Genomic DNA, 5,462 nt, shown 5'->3' on the forward strand with positions numbered 1-5,462 from the left:
GAAGCGGGCACGGAAAAAAACTGATGTCTCAGGATTTTCGTAATATTTGATTATGTTATACCCGTATATGGCCCTCGGATCCAGATACAAAAATATTTTAAAGTATAAAAGTCTGGTTAGCGAGTTAAAGGACTTTGAAGTTTTGACTGGCCGGTTGGTATACCCCACTCCCTTGAATCCAATTATCAAGTTTTTAAATGTTACAATAAAATAAATAAAGCAATGAAATAAATACTTCATTTAATGAGTTTTTATTGTATTTTGAAATTGAAAATTATATTTTTCTTGAAAAATATGTTTGAAAGTTTCAAACTTGAATTTCGGCCAAAAAGTTGGCACATTTATATATTTTTTTATTTTTTCTAAAAATAGGTACTATTGTAAAGATACAATCCCTGCGAAGTTTCATATAATGGGCTGAGAAGTCGTTTAGAGCTAGACTGATTACAGTGGCGAAGTGGTCGCCAGAAAGAGCGAAGTAGTAAAAAACTTTCAATTAAAACTAAATACTCTTTATATCACAGTATTTTATCATGTTTTGCATTGCTTTAAGGATTCGATTACGTGTGATTATAATATAAAAAAATATATTTATATTACTGACGGTGCACAATAACATTTTAAAAAGATTTAATTGTATTAACTTGTGTAGCGCGCCCAAGGACATTCGGCGCGAAGCCGAGTCGAATGTACTTGTAGCGCGCCGCCTTAAACGCCCGAACGGTCCCGACACCTCCCGAACCCTCGCTCGGCAGTCCCCGCGACCCGAGCCGCACGCGCCGCGATCGCCTCGAGCTGCGACTTCGCTCCGTCGCCGCGGCTCGCCAGTCGGCCCGCAGCTACGCAACGCGCGAATAGGTTCCGGGTCCGTTGTATTGTAACATTGTAGTTTGTATAAGTGTATTGTACTTATATTGTATGTTCGCTACATTAAACCGTTGTGGACTTTACTTCGTTTTTTAATATTAATATATGCCACCAGACTATATTATATTGCGCCCAACTAGTGGCAACAACCGCGAAACCGAGTGCTAGTGAACGCGGCACGTGTAACGTAAATTTGTGAAACAAGCGTGTTAGGTACCGCGTAGGTACGCCGCGCATTTTCTTCCCCTCTTCATCAAGATCGAAGCAAACATGCCGCCGACGACACGTTTGGAATACCGAAAAAACGGATGGAACGAGTAATGAATCTTCCGACGACGACGAGCGACGCCTACCAAGCGACGAGCCGTCGGGTACCACTGCGGTGCCGAACTCCACGCGCCACGACAAGCTAATTGGAATATCAGAGGAACAACTAGCGAGACTGATTTCGGGCGTGATATCGAGAGTGGGCACACCATCGTGCAACAGCAACAGGAACGAACCTTCTCCGAGCACACCCGCTGCTAGTTGCGCCAGCACACCAAGTCCGTCCGGCAACTTTTCCCGGTGCACGGCCCGATTCAGCGGCGCCGCCCGGAGCGCCGACGAGCTTGAAGCATTTATAGATAGCGTGGCGGTGTATAAAGAATGTGTGGCAATCAGCGACGAGCATCGCCCTGCGCGGCATCGCCATGCTGCTGACTGGCGAAGCCGCCGTGTGGTGGCGCGGCGTGAAGGACTCCATCTCGACGTGGGACGAGGCAGTACGTCGTCTGCGTGCTATGTACGGCACGCCTCGGCCGGCCCACAAGATACTCCGAGAAATATTTGCGCGCGAACAAGGGGACGAACGCACGGATATGTTTATATCGCGAGTGCGCGCTGACCTCGCGCGGTTACCGTATAGCGTCCCCGAAGTTATGCAGTTAGATATTGTGTACGGGTTGTTAAATCGTAAAATAAGAAAGCGTGTAACACGCGAGTGTGTGTCCGCGGGACTCGACTGCCTACTCGAACGTGCCAGGTATGTAGAGGAAACGCTGAGCGAGGTGAGTCTTCCCAATTTACCTAAACCTAGTGAAAATATTAAGCCCTCAGTTGGCAATGTTGTTAACCCTACACATAGTAGTTCAATTTCGCGTAACGACGACTCCCCTAATAGTGCTAACATGCCCAAGCGTATACGACCACGATGCTCCGCCTGCAGACGCTTCGGACACGTCGCAGAGGAGTGTAGAACGAAACGTCACGACGCCAAAACGGCCGAATCGACGTCGGCTTCCAGTAACCGTAGTCCTTTATCTTGTTACGGCTGCGGCCGTGTAGGTACCATACGGTCGAGGTGCGAGACGTGCAATAGTACAAAGGGGAAGGACCGTGATAACGTTGAATTTCATAGTGCCGACATAGATTGTGTTGAGCGATCGTGCCCAACCGTACGCGTTGTGATAGCCGATCGCGCGGGCGTCGCCGTGCTGGATACCGGCGCGACTCGCAGCATCGCAAGTCCCAGCCTCTATAACATACTTGTCGACAGTGGAGTTAAGTTTGAGGCGACTCACCGTCATGTGACACTCGCCGACGGAAGCCAGCGGATACGAGAAGTACTCATTGGTGAAACATTAGTTGATTTGGGTGGACGGGCCGTCTCCACATCCTTTATAGTGTTACCAGGGGCGAATAATAGGACCTTACTAGGTAGAGATTTTATTCTACAGGCCGATATCACTCTCGACATACCACAGGGCGTCTGGAATTTCGCCGACTCCCCTGAGCAGAAGAATCAGTTCGTGGACTATCGAGAAGATGACTCACCGTTAGGTAACCCCTGTTGAGTTGGATGCACGTCGACGACGTAGACCTCGCGCTTCGCGAAGATGAAGGCCGTGCGTTGACGCCGGCACAGAAGGTGGAACTCAACCGAATGATCGCGTCGAAGATAGATCGCTTCTCACTCGAGGGGCCGCCGACGAGTTACGCTACTCACCGAATTAGGAGTCAAGCGGACGATCAAGAGCCTATCGCCTCGCCGCCCCATCGTCTCTCTCAAGGCAAAAGGAGATCCTGCACAAGGAGCTGCAGAAGTTGCCCGCAGGCCGACGTGATAGAAGAATGCGAATCCTTCATGACCACGCTCGACCTGCAATCGGGTTACTTCCAGGTCAGCGTCGCCGAGGCTGATAGGGACAAAACTGCTTTCGTGACTCCATCTGGGACGTTTCGTTTCAAGAGGATGCCCATGGGACTCAGGAATTCTGGTGCCACGTTTCAAAGGTTGATCGACAGGTTCAAGGCCAACTTGACCGTCAGAGAAAAGACATCGGGAAGAGCTGGAGCTACCGGAGCACCTGACGAACTTCAGACTAGCAGATCCGTCACCATATTGGCTTATCTCGACGACTTGATCATCTTGTCCCTCGACATTCGAGCAACACCTGGAAAGACCTGGAAAGCTGTGTTTGAAAGGTTAGCTGTGTTTGACCTAAGAGTTAATCGCAAAAAGAGTTGCTTTGCGTGCGACTCTGTAAAGTTCCTGGGACACGTCATCGTCCCTGGTGGACTTCAAGTGGACCTAGAGGAAGACTTCGGCAATAACGAAGATGTTACCGCCGAATAATATCAAGCAACTGAAAAGTTTTGTAGCTATGACGAGTTGGTTTCGACGCTTCGTGCCCAATTTCGCATCGGTAGCGAAACCACTCTACCGACCCTCCCTAAAAGAAGAATGCAGAGTGGGTGTGGCGCGAAGGCCAACAAGCTGCTTTCCAACACATCAAGCAGTTACTTGCGACGGCCCCTATATTGAGGCAAGCAGATGAATCAGCACCCTTTACTCTAAGCACCGATAGCAGCAGCTACTGCCTCGGAGCAGTATTGATGCAGGGGGAGGGACCGGAGGAGCGGCCTGTGGAATACGCCAGTCGCTTGCTGGAACCAGCTGAACGTAACTATACGACTACCGAACGCGAAGCTTTAGCCGTGGTTTGGGCAGTTAACAAGTTCCGAGGCTACATTGAGGGATCGCAAGTTATTGTCAAAAGCGACCATCAGCCGCTGCGATGGCTCATGAGCTTAAAGTCACCCAGCGGCCGTCTAGCGAGATGGGCATTGACACTACAAGCGTACAATTTACAGATACAGTATACGCCAGGCAGGTCAAACGTCATCGCCGACGCGCTAAACCGTCCTGCCTGTTGCGATGAAGATTCGAAGAGCTGCGAAATGTGTCAGGTGGTAATCGACATGCCACAGAGGAGTCCAGCCGATGTTCGAGCAAACCAAATCAAGGATCCCGAGCTCCAGAAGATCATCGAAGACATGGAGTCGGATGACGTCGACTTCAGGGGGAGGGCCTGGTCGAGCCGAGGCTACGTCTTGTCCGATGGTGTGCTATACCGATACGGCCCCGAGGCGGATGGAGATGAGAGCGCCTGTTTGGTTGTCCCACAGCACGAGCGAGATAAGGTCTTACTGGACTTCCATAATGCACCGACAGCTGGTCATTTAGGTATTGATCGCACCTACATGCGTTTAAGCACCATGTACTTTTAGCCAGGGATGAAAGCGCAGATTGCTGCCCACGTAAGAAGCTGTGTCGACTGTCAAAGATATAAGGTACAATAGAAAGCCCGCTGGTCTCCTGCAGACGCCTGCGATGAGTCGCCGTTTCGAGGTGATGTCCGTAGATCTGTTCGGACCACTTCCTCAGACAACCAGCGGTAACCGCTGGATCCTAATAGTTGAAGACGTATGCTCCCGCTGGGTGGAGTTGTTCGCGCTGAAGGCTGCCACGAGCGCAGACGCCGCGAAGACGCTCACCCAAGAAGTTTTCCTACGCTATGGCGTCCCGCGACGCATGATTAGCGACAACGGGGTTCAGTTTGTGAGCGAAGTGATGCAGCAGGCATGCCACGCACTAGGCATCAAACAAGACTTGACACCGCTGTACCACCCCGAAGCTAACCCCATCGAACGTAAGAACCGAGATTTGAAGCCTCAGCTCGCCATACTCGTTGGCCAGGATCATGCATCCTGGGATGAACATATTGCGGCAATACGGTTCGCGATGAATTCCGCCGTCACGGCAAGTACCGGTCACTCGCCCGCATATTTGACATTTGACCGCGAACTCCGAGCTCCGGCCGATGTTCTCGACGACATGAGGGCAATAATAAGTAGCGAGATAGCCCACACCGCTATAACACCATATCTGAAGAGACTATTCTGCGTCCTCGTGGAAGCGCGTGACGTTCATGAGAAGGCGCAAGCAGCTCAAAAGTTGCACGCCGACCAAGGTCGCCGCCCTGCGCCAGATTACAAGGTGGGCGACTTCGTATTACTGAAGACGCAAGGCTTGAACGATACGGATCGGGGTCACTCCTCTAAATTTGTGCCCCGCAGAGATGGGCCGTACAGGATAAAGAGCGTGACGAGTCCTACCACGTACCGTCTGGAAAGCCTCACTGGCGAAGATATTGGTAAGTACCACGCCTCGCACCTCTCGCCGTATGTCGGTCCCGTGAATGCGCCCGTTGGGACAGCGACGTCGCGGTAGGCCGCGGGAGGTGTTAGTGGCTAGTCCAAACGCGAGGGCG

The sequence above is a fragment of the Manduca sexta genome, chromosome 13 (genome assembly GCF_014839805.1).
Source record: "Manduca sexta isolate Smith_Timp_Sample1 chromosome 13, JHU_Msex_v1.0, whole genome shotgun sequence".
Lineage (NCBI taxonomy): Eukaryota > Metazoa > Arthropoda > Insecta > Lepidoptera > Sphingidae > Manduca > Manduca sexta.